Here is a 12,236-nt window from a genome sequence, read left to right as displayed (position 1 = left end):
GATTTAATCCATCACAAATGATTATAATAAACATGATGTATTATGAAGTATTAACAACAATATTTCCCTTTGAAGGTTAAAGTAGAATTACTCAAAGCCTTCTATTACAATTCCTGTAGATGTACTCTGTAACAGATAAGGGACATCTCAGCCCTAATGTGGACATAACTTAGTCCACTGTCGACAAGTGTTTTAAAAGTATCAAATAATAATAAATGATAGGATATATTACTTATATTAAAACATTTGCACAAATTTCAAAAAAATACATCTTGTATAATAATGTTCAAATATCTACAGTATCAAGCTCATTTGAGGAGAGAGTTAAATTGCAATGAATGCCTGTCCATAGCTCATCTGAGGAGAGAGATAAATTGCAATGAATACCCGTCCATAGCTCATCTGAGGAGAGAGTTAAATTCCAATGAATGCCCATCCATAGCTCATCTGAGGAGAGTGTTAAATTGCAATGAATGCCTCTAGCTCATCTGAGGAGAGTGTTAAATTGCAATGAATGCCTGTAGCTCATCTGAGGAGAGTGTTAAATTGCAATGAATGCCTGTAGCTCATCTGAGGAGAATGTTAAGTTGCAATGAATACCTGTCCATAGCTCATCTGAGGAGAGGGTTAAATTGCAATGAATGCCCATCCATAGCTCATCTGAGGAGAGGGTTAAATTGCAATGAATGCCCATCCATAGCTCATCTGAGGAGAGGGTTAAATTGCAATGAATGCCCGTCCATAGCTCATCTGAGGAGAGTGTTAAATTGCAATGAATGCCCATCCATAGCTCATCTGAGGAGAGTGTTAAATTGCAATGAATACCTGTCCATAGCTCATCTGAGGAGAGTGTTAAATTGCAATGAATACCTGTCCATAGCTCATCTGAGGAAAGGGTTAAATTGCAATGAATACCTGTCCATAGCTCATCTGAGGAGAGAGTTAAATAGCAATGAATAACTACCTGTAGCTCATTTGAGGAGAGTGTTAAATTGCAATGAATACCTGTCCATAGCTCATCTGAAGGAAGTGTTAAATCTCAATCAATACCTGCCTGTAGCTCACCTGACCGGGTCACTGTGTGAGATGTCAACAGGGTAATCAGCCGCCTGACGAGGGAGGGAGGGTGCATGACGTGCAGGGAGCCAGCACAAACAGGTAAATCCCACCAGCCTTACCTTAATCATCAGCAAACACTGTACACCAGTATCTCTGATGCACCGGCTTTAGGCAGGGCCGTGAAGGATTCTCACAACCACCATCCAATAATTAGCTAGCTGAATGGATTATGAGAGATGGTAAATACTGATGTTTGCTTCACATGAGATGTCTCAATGGGTTTAGAGGCACAACACTCAAATGTGACTTCTCCAAGTGTTCGCCCTCTATTCCAGCTGTTGTGTTTTTGTAGGAATAACAGTTTGCCATCCCTAATGGCTAATACCAATACAATGGGAGGTGTGTGGTCCTCCGACGACGACATCACTTGTCTCTGTAACACAGTCAAGCTTTCAAGTGCACTTGTCACACTCATTTCGGGATTTGACAATATAAGGGAAACGCTAACTTGAGAAGTGTTGAGAAGTTTGTTAAAGTATGTTTTTGCTTTGAGAAAGTTAGTTCTTTAGTGTCTCTGTGCACTTATATTCATCTGAACCTCACAGGCAGCTTAGGTTGTATACTCCCCATGGAGCTGAGAATGAAAATCGAGTGCACACTGATCCAGTGACTAGGGTAATAATAAGATTTACCATGGTCTAATCTCATTTGAGCAGTTAAAAATTGGAAAGTGCTCTACAAAATATAATACCATACTTTATTATTTCATAATTCATCTTTGATGTAAGAAGAGTGGGTTGCATCACATTTCAAATTGTAGATTATCATCATATCTCAAGTTGTTGATTATCATCGTATTTCAAGTTGTTGATTATCATTGTATTTCAAGTTGTTGATTATCATCGTATTTCAAGTTGTTGATTATCATTGTATTTCAAATTGTTGATTATCATCGTATTTCAAGTTGTTGATTTTCATCGTATTTCAAGTTGTTGATTATCATCGTATTTCAAATTGTTGATTATGATTGTATTTCAAAATGTTGATTATCATCCTATTTCAAGTTGTTGATTATCATCGTATTTCAAGTTTTTGATTATCATCGTATTTCAAATTGTTGATTATCATCATATTTCAAATTGTTGATAATGATTGTATTTCAAATTGTTGATTATGATTGTATTTCAAATTGTTGATTATCTTCGTATTTCAAGTTGTTGATTATAACCGTACTTCAAATTGTTGATTATCATCGTATTTCAAGTTGTTGATTATCTTCGTATTTCATGTTGATTATCATCGTTTTTCAAGTTGTTGATTATCATCGTATTTCAAGTTGTTGATTATCTTCGTAAATCAAGTTGTTGATTATCATCGTATTTCAAACTGTTGATTATCATCATATTTCAAATTGTTGATGATGATTGTATTTCAAATTGTTGATGATGATTGTATTTCAAATTGTTGATTATCATCGTATTTCAAATTGTTGATTGTCATCGTATTTCAAATTGTTGATTGTCATCGTATTTCAAATTGTTGATTGTCATCGTATTTCAAATTGTTCATATGAGTAACATGTTTGTGGATAATATTAATAACACAATGTCATGTCTCCATGGAAATGTTATAAGAGTAGCAAGTATGGTTTGTTGTTTCTGTTAATCAGAACAAATGAAGTAGACCAAGAAACAGTTCTCAAGTATCAATGCCTGTGTACAAACTTGTGTCGTTTTTAAATTTCCCTCTTGAACCTTTAGCGGGTGTTATGTGCATAAGGTGTGTTATTTACTTCCTCCCATCGGGGACCACGCTGTCAGACCTGGTAAATACCCTTACATGGGCAAACTAGAAAAACTTTATTAGAAAGATTTCCAACCACCCAAGGTAATTTATTTCAACTTCAGAAGAAAACAAACCCTGACTGTGGACTTCATAAGAATGTCGACTATAAGGGTAACGCTATTTTTCAGGGCATTATCATTTGCAGAAGCCTGAGGTCTTCCATGAAAAGACAGAGAGCTTCTGCAAATGATAATGCCCTGAAAAATAACGTTACCGTTATCTTAGCTAAAATGGATGGAATTTATCAGATAAAAAGAAACAACAATATCGGTTTGGAAACATTTACTGCAATCAACACTATTGTCACTGACCCACTTTTACAAATATGGAAACGTCAGAGAACAAACCAGATGACGTCACTATTGAATGTGACGTCACCTATCCCTATCGTTTGATGTCACAACGGGTGTGATAATGGCCCGTCGTCAAGCAATATAAGGGCATTATCAAGTAACAGGCTGCTATTCTACTGTGAACTAGTGATAGGGCTACTATTTTACTGTGACTATTAATGGGGCTGCCATTCTACTGTGAACTAGTGATAGGGCTACTATTCTACTGTGAGCTATTGATGGGTGACTATTCTCCTGTGAACTATTGATGGGGCTACTATTCTTCTGTGAGCTATTGATGGGGCTACTATTCTTCTGTGAACTATTGATGGGGCTACTATTCTTCTGTGAGCTATTGATGGGGCTACTATTCTTCTGTGAGCTATTGATGGGGCTACTATTCTCCTGTGAGCTATTGATGGGGCTACTATTCTTCTGTGAGCTATTGATGGGGCTACTAGTCTACCGTGAACTATTGATGGGGCTACTATTCTCCTGTGAGCTATTGATAGGGCTACTATTCTTCTGTGAGCTATTGATGGGGCTACTATTCTACTGTGAGCTATTGATGGGGCTACTATTCTTCTGTGAGCTATTGATGGGGCTACTATTCTTCTGTGAGCTATTGATGGGGCTACTATTCTACTGTGAGCTATTGATGGGGCTACTATTCTTCTGTGAGCTATTGATTGGGCTACTATTCTTCTGTGAGCTATTGATGGGGCTACTATTCTTCTGTGAGCTATTGATGGGGCTACTATTCTACTGTGAGCTATTGATGGGGCTACTATTCTTCTGTGAGCTATTGATGGGGGCTACTATTCTTCTGTGAGCTATTGATGGGGCTACTATTCTTCTGTGAGCTTTTGATGGGGCTACTATTCTACTGTGAGCTATTGATGGGGCTACTATTCTTCTGTGACCTATTGATGGGGCTACTATTCTTCTGTGAACTATTGAAGTGGAAATGCCTCCCCTGTGAGAGTTCCAGTGGAGAGTCAGTCGCTTGTTGCCCTTCATGTTGAGAGCGCTGACAGACTTGAGGATCAAACAGCCATAAATCCTCTTGATTTCATCAACACGAGGCCTCCAGGTCAGCATACAGTCCAAGTGTGACATCTTACCTCAGTGGGGTGGGTCATTGCTCTAGATGTCAGCCATCTGTTATTTACGGGGCTGTGACACGGTATAGATGGACACAACGCATAAAACAACATTTCGTCACTGCTTGATTAAAACACCTGCTTTGTGTAACTGCCTGCCATGAATAAATGTTTGGTGTGGATGGCTGCAACATTTATCACTTGCGTAGACTCCCCACCGAGTCAGGTGTGCACCGAATGAAGAGTCAATGGATGCTGCACATGACCAGGCAGTAAAGTTCAGAAAATATGCACGTTGCATAAACACCTGCTTCAGTGGCATGGTTTTGTTGTGGTCTTCTGTTTAAGTACATTTGGGTTGGCTCATGTTAGAAGATATTGATAGACACAGGTAGCTTCTGGTAGATATTGAAAGACATTGTAAATATTTGTAGATATTGGAAGATATTGTAAATAGTGGTAGATACTAGAAAATGTTGTAAATAGTGGTAGATACTGGTAGAGATAGTCAGGACAAGCTCTGGTTGGTACATGATAGAGAGGTACGACTGTATTGTGCCCCATGGCCTTGTGTGTGTTGTGCCCCATGTCCTGGTGTGTGTTGTGCCAGTGTTTCTCCTGCTCTCTGCATGACAACCCATGTCCTAGTGTGTGTTGTGCCAGTGTTTCTCCTGCTCTCTGCATGACAACCCATGTCCTGGTGTGTGTTGTGCCAGTGTTTCTCCTGCTCTCTGCATGACAACCATGTCCTGGTGTGTGTTGTGCCATGTCCTAGTGTGTGTTGTGCCAGTGTTTCTGCTGCTCTCTGCATGACAACCATGTCCTAGTGTGTGTTGTGCCCCATGTCCTAGTGTGTGTTGTGCCAGTGTTTCTGCTGCTAACTGCATGACAACCATGTCCTAGTGTGTGTTGTGCCCCATGTCCTGGTGTGTGTTGTGCCAGTGTTTCTCCTGCTCTCTGCATGACAACCATGTCCTAGTGTGTGTTGTGCCCCATGTCCTGGTGTGTGTTGTGCCAGTGTTTCTCCTGCTCTCTGCATGACAACCATGTCCTGGTGTGTGTTGTGCCAGTGTTTCTCCTGCTCTCTGCATGACAACCATGTCCTAGTGTGTGTTGTGCCATGTCCTAGTGTGTGTTGTGCCAGTGTTTCTCCTGCTCTCTGCATGACAACCATGTCCTAGTGTGTGTTGTGCCCCATGTCCTGGTGTGTGTTGTGCCAGTGTTTCTCCTGCTCTCTGCATGACAACCATGTCCTAGTGTGTGTTGTGCCCCATGTCCTGGTGTGTGTTGTGCCAGTGTTTCTCCTGCTCTCTGCATGACAACCCATGTCCTGGTGTGTGTTGTGCCAGTGTTTCTCCTGCTCTCTGCATGACAACCATGTCCTAGTGTGTGTTGTGCCAGTGTTTCTCCTGCTCTCTGCATGACAACCATGTCCTAGTGTGTGTTGTGCCCCATGTCCTGGTTTGTGTTGTGCCAGTGTTTCTCCTGCTCTCTGCATGACAACCATGTCCTGGTGTGTGTTGTGCCAGTGTTTCTGCTGCTCTCTGAATGACAACCATGTCCTGGTGTGTGTTGTGCCAGTGTTTCTGCTGCTCTCTGCATGACAACCATGTCCTGGTGTGTGTTGTGCCAGTGTTTCTGCTGCTCTCTGCATGACAACCATGTCCTAGTGTGTGTTGTGCCATGTCCTAGTGTGTGTTGTGCCAGTGTTTCTGCTGCTCTCTGCATGACAACCATGTCCTAGTGTGTGTTGTGCCATGTCCTAGTGTGTGTTGTGCCAGTGTTTCTGCTGCTCTCTGCATGACAACCGTGTCCTAGTGTGTGTTGTGCCATGTCCTAGTGTGTGTTGTGCCAGTGTTTCTCCTGCTATCTGCATGACAATCCTGCCTGCCAATGTTCAGGTCAAAACAACCTGCACTAAAATGAGAATCCAGAAATGTTCTCCAAGACAAACCTCCAGATTTTTGTTGAGTCTGAGATCAAACAGACTTTGAAGGATTGGACATTGGGGAGGCTGACATTTTACAAGACCTTCAATTATAAAACATAGAGGCCCAAGCGGTATTCATATTTTTATCACAATAACAAACAAATAATGAACCTCTTGTCACAAATCACAAAAAGTGTCTTTCTTAACGGGTGTGCAGCCCTGTTCCTGAAAATACTGGGGAAGAAAATAATTTGAAATTTACAAAAAGAAAGAAATTGTTCACAGAACATGCTGGTTGTTCTGAAAAATAATGTGCTGTTGGTAAAAAATATTATTGCCTGGCTCCTTTCTTCAGAGAAACAACAAATGTCTTATAAATGTGCTGAGTGAAACAGTCAAACAAAACACATCCCACCCCAACCCCCACCCCAACCCCCAACCCTCTCAGTACAGAAGACACCAGTAGGACTGTACCAGGTAGTGCTGTATGCTCAGTGGGAAATGTAATCTCTTGTTAGTAGATAAAATCTTTATAATGTTTTTACTTGTTGTTTAAGCAGGATTTGCCTGTAGCAATAACAGAGTTAACAAAACCCTCCACTAAGTCTCACACTTTTATTGCCAGATCCCCCCCCCCCCCCCCTCAAGCTTCAGCCTGGATGAGAAATGCTAGCTCCATCTATACATTACATACAGCACTCTGTCCCTTGGCTTACAACCTCACACTTGATGTTATCATATTCAACACGTGGGCTGCCAGCTCTCGGTCTGGGCAGGTCTGTCAGAAACTTATGATCCTGGGTTCAAATCTGGGTTTACCCTGTTTATGTTTCTAGGTGTGTCGCACCAGACCCATGCTCATCAGCCTTCAAACTTCCCACTTTCCCGAGACTGAACTGTGCTGCGGACAGTTAAATATCCAATGATGGTAGTCCTCAGTGACTAGTGTTTGTTTGTTTGATTGTTTGATTGTTTGTTTGTTTGAGGCCAGATGTTTGTTTCTGTGTTGTTTAACGCTGCACTCAGAAATAGTCAAGCTATATGACAGTGGTCTGTAACTAATAAAGTCTGGACCAGACATTCAAGTGATTGACATCATGAGCATCAATTGGGATACGATGACATGCATCAACCAAGTCAGTGAGCCTGACCACCCGAACCCATTAGTCGCCTCTTATGACAAGCCTAATTTCCTATTACGACAAGCCTAGTTTCCTATTACGACAAGCCTAGTTTCCTATAACTACAAGCCTAGTTTCCTATTACGGCAAGCCTAGTTTCCTATTACGACAAGCCTAGTTTCCTATTATGGCAAGCCTAGTTTCCTATTATGACAAGCCTGGTTTCCTATTATGACAAGCCTAGTTTCCTATTACGGCAAGCCTAGTTTCCTATTACGGCAAGCCTAGTTTCTTATTACGACAAGCCTAGTTTCCTATTACGGCAAGCCTAGTTTCCTATTACGGCAAAACTAGTTCCTATTACGACAAGCCTAGTTTCCTATTACGGCAAGCCTAGTCTCCTATTACGGCAAGCCTAGTTTCCTATTACGGCAAGCCTAGTCTCCTATTAGGACAAGCCTAGTCTCCTATTATGGCAAGCCTAGTTTCCTATTACGACAACCCTAGTTTCCTATTACGCCAAGCCTAGTCCCCTATTACAGCAAACCTAGTTTCCTATTACGACAACCCTAGTTTCCTATTATGGCAAACCTAGTTTCCTATTACGACAAGCCTAGTTTCCTATTACGGCAAGCCTAGTCTCCTATTACGGCAAACCTAGTTTCCTATTACGACAAGCCTAGTTTCCTATTACGGCAAGCCTAGTCTCCTATTACGGCAAGCCTAGTTTCCTATTACGATAAGCCTAGTCTCCTATTACGACAAGCCTAGTCTCCTATTACGGCAAGCCTAGTCTCCTATTAAGATAAGCCTGGTCTCCTATTACGACAACCCTAGTCTCCTATTACGACAAGCCTAGTTTCCTATTATGGCAAACCTAGTTTCCTATTACGACAACCCTAGTTTCCTATTACGGCTAGCCTAGTCTCCTATTACGGCAAACCTAGTTTCCTATTACGACAAGCCTAGTTTCCTTTTACGGCAAGCCTAGTCTCCTATTACGGCAAACCTAGTTTCCTATTACGACAAGCCTAGTTTCCTATTACGGCAAGCCTAGTCTCCTATTACGGCAAACCTAGTTTCCTATTACGACAAGCCTAGTTTCCTATTACGGCAAGCCTAGTCTCCCATTACGGCAAGCCTAGTTTCCTATTACGATAAGCCTAGTCTCCTATTACGACAAGCCTAGTCTCCTATTACGGCAAGCCTAGTCTCCTATTAAGATAAGCCTGGTCTCCTATTACGACAACCCTAGTCTCCTATTACGACAAGCCTAGTTTCCTATTATGGCAAACCTAGTTTCCTATTACGACAACCCTAGTTTCCTATTACGGCTAGCCTAGTCTCCTATTACGGCAAACCTAGTTTCCTATTACGACAAGCCTAGTTTCCTATTACAGCAAGCCTAGTCTCCTATTACGGCAAACCTAGTTTCCTATTACGACAAGCCTAGTTTCCTATTACGGCAAGCCTAGTCTCCTATTACGGCAAGCCTAGTTTCCTATTACGATAAGCCTAGTCTCCTATTACGACAAGCCTAGTCTCCTATTACGGCAAGCCTAGTCTCCTATTAAGATAAGCCTGGTCTCCTATTACGACACTCCTAGTCTCCTATTACGACAAGCCTAGTTTCCTATTATGGCAAACCTAGTTTCCTATTACGACAACCCTAGTTTCCTATTACGGCTAGCCTAGTCTCCTATTACGGCAAACCTAGTTTCCTATTACGACAAGCCTAGTTTCCTATTACGGCAAGCCTAGTCTCCTATTACGGCAAACCTAGTTTCCTATTACGACAAGCCTAGTTTCCTATTACGGCAAGCCTAGTCTCCTATTACGGCAAGCCTAGTTTCCTATTACGATAAGCCTAGTCTCCTATTACGACAAGCCTAGTCTCCTATTACGGCAAGCCTGGTCTCCTATTAAGATAAGCCTGGTCTCCTATTACGACAAGCCTAGTCTCCTATTACGGCAAGCCTAGTTTCCTATTACGACAACCCTAGTCTCCTATTACGACAAGCCTAGTCTCCTATTACAGCAAGCCTAGTCTCCTATTACGATAAGCCTGGTCTCCTATTATGACAAGCCTAGTCTCCCCTAAGGACAAGCATAGTTTCCTATTACGACAAGCATAGTTTCCTATTATGACAAGCATGGCAATCATTCTGAACCAGTTCTCAATGCTTCAATTTTACAACAAACTGGAACCAAAAATAACTCACACAAAATGTAAACATAGTAAACATAGTAAACATAGTAAACATTTTGTTCATGTTAAATTAGGATGAGCTACAAACTTAACATTTTTATGAGGCTACGCATGGGTTTTGCTTAAGTGGAAACGTCTAAGACCTACATAACTACAGGTATTCATCCCACATCAAGCTCACACACTGAAATACCTAAAATACTGTTCAGAGTGACATTAGATTGACTCACTCACTCACTGTAGCTACTGATGCCATCAGCTGTTACTTGCTCACACACCCATGGCTATCCAGTTCCCATGTAAAGTGTATTGAGTCAAAGAGCCCTCGGCCAAACAGCCAGGCCGCTATCTCACAGCCTTTGGGGAAGTAATATTCACTGAATGCATGATTGTGTGTGTCTCTCATGTAGGAATATGCCTTCCTCTGTCGAGATAAATCTATTTAAAACTCTGTTTTTCCATGCATTGACACAGTGATATTCTGAAATATGACTTGTAATAACTGTCCTCTGAATTAGCATATAGATTTATTTAATCTTTCCTCAGGAGATATTTATGTTTGTGTGTCGGTGAAATGGCCTGATCTGTTATGATGTAACCCTTCCTAATGTCTTCTTCTTCCTAATTTCAAAAGCACCTAAAAAGTGTATAACCTCCTCCAGTTGGTATTCCTGCAGTAGTTAGAGATATCTGTGTCTTGTCGGTCACAATAATCTGTATGAGGAAGCAGTGTGTAGTGTCGGTGTGGACTTTGTTTTATGATGGTTATGTTAGGTTCTTGAGAATATTTCCGTTTTGATACCAGTGAAGATGCAGGTTACAATTGATCTCCAGCAACCCATGCTTGTTGAAAGAGGTGACTAGCAACAGTTGGAGTTATAACAAGGAGTTATGGGCATGCTGATAAAAATAGGTTCAATCTGGGATTCAAACCCACTGCTAGCAGATCCTGGCACAGCTAGGGGATGTTACTCCTCCTCCTCACCTGAAGGCTGTTGTTGACACTGGATACTGGGGTCACCAGTTGTATTCACAAATCATCAGTTTATAATATCAGTTGTCTGGGAATCCGCATCATCAGTTTATAATATCAGTTGTCTGGAAATCTGCATCATCAGTCTATAATTTTAGTTGTCTAGGAATCTGCATCATCAGTTTATAATATCAGTTGTCTGGAAATCTGCATCATCAGTTTATAATATCAGTTGTCTGGGAATCCGCATCATCAGATTATAATATCAGTTGTCTGGGAATCCGCATCATCAGTTTATAATATCAGTTGTCTGGGAATCTGCATCATCAGTGTATCTTCATAACGAAAACAGAATCTAGCAGAGTGAACAATACATTCAATAAACCAACATTCTTTGTAACTTTACACTGATTTATTATCACAATATGTATGAGAATGTTTGGAATGTGATGTTCTTTATGATGGTCAAGGTCGTGGTTAAGAAATAATTCAAGGCAACTACTTCTTGTTAAAGTAACTTGTGGCTGACTGCCATGTGTGGCAAGTCTCTAAGTTGATGGTTACACCCCACCAGCCACTGGCTATAAATGTGGCTTGGAACACATGCGGTTGGAAGTGATATTGCCACAGGTTTCTGTAATGAATGAAGTGTTTTGATATCTAAAAATATTACGACAACGTAATTAATGATATCCTGACACTTTCTTCATGCTCGGATGTCGGAAGCAAACAAAATCTCATCATGGCAGGATATAGCCATGTCCTGTATCAATGAGCTCAGATGATGAGGCACAGAATGTGATGCAGTTGCCTAAAGAGATGAAAAGTTCACAGGTGACAGAAATTCTGCAAACCTAAAATTACCAGCCTTATGGACCCGTGAATATCTGGGGTAGAATAGGTCTTCAGCAACCCATGCTTCTCGTAAGGCGACTAATGGGATCGGGTGGTCAGGCTCGCTGACTTGGTTGATGCATGTCATCCTATCCCAATTGTGTAGATTGATGTTATTAATGTCCATCACTGGATTGTGTGGTCCAGACTCGATTATTAACAGAACGCCGTCATTTAGCTGGAATATGCTGAGTGCGGCGTTAAACAACAAACAAACAAACACCTGGCCTCATGAGAATCATAGGGAGTATATTATTCCTATTGGTTCTGCCATGATATGTAGAAAGCTAGTTAAGTATCCTGAGGCTAATGAAAACATGTTGCCACAGAGACAAGTATTCATGCACTGTTGTTACAGAAATAGGCTGCTCAGTTAGTTAGAAGTAAATTCCTCCAATTACTTCACCTCGTTTAGTACAGTCAACAGTATACTTCACAGAGCTGTTTCCATAATTGCTGCTGCAGCAATTTGCCAGGTGCACTTAAGCATTTTTCTTTGTTTGAATGTTATTGTTCAGTAACAGACTTGTGACTGCCATCTGATTAGGAGCACAGTCAACAGATGATTGCATCTTGTGAGTGAAAGGCTCGGATGTGATTCAAGTAGGAGCTCATTATAATCTTCTATATGTATTGGTGAGACCAGATCAGTTTATTCTCAGTGATTTTGTCAGATGAGGGAGTCAGTTGTGTTCAACACCACTTTGAACAGAATTTAAGTTATGTCACGACGTGTCAGATTAATGTGAGAGGAAATTCTAAAAGGAAGC

The 12,236-nt window shown here is 41.1% G+C and overlaps 1 protein-coding gene across 5 annotated transcripts in view; it reads right to left on the bottom strand.

Moving 5' to 3' along the window:
* LOC124112365 (beta-1,4-galactosyltransferase galt-1-like) overlaps positions 1-12,236 on the bottom strand; it is a 49,331-nt gene that overhangs the window by 19,494 nt on the left and 17,601 nt on the right. The window contains exon 1 of one of the 5 annotated variants that reach the window (XM_046472443.2): positions 9,830-9,954. The exons of the other annotated variants lie outside the window; for them this stretch is intronic. The gene's annotated coding sequence lies outside the window, so the exon portion shown is untranslated. Of the gene's footprint in view, positions 1-9,829; positions 9,955-12,236 lie in introns of those variants that run through there. 5 annotated transcript variants of the gene reach the window in all.

This window comes from Haliotis rufescens, unplaced genomic scaffold, assembly GCF_023055435.1.
Source record: "Haliotis rufescens isolate VD_foot unplaced genomic scaffold, xgHalRufe1.0.p SCAF_48, whole genome shotgun sequence".
NCBI classification, from domain to species: domain Eukaryota; kingdom Metazoa; phylum Mollusca; class Gastropoda; order Lepetellida; family Haliotidae; genus Haliotis; species Haliotis rufescens.
The sequence above is the reverse complement of the archived record's forward strand: the minus strand, read 5'-3'. Positions and strand labels throughout refer to the sequence as shown.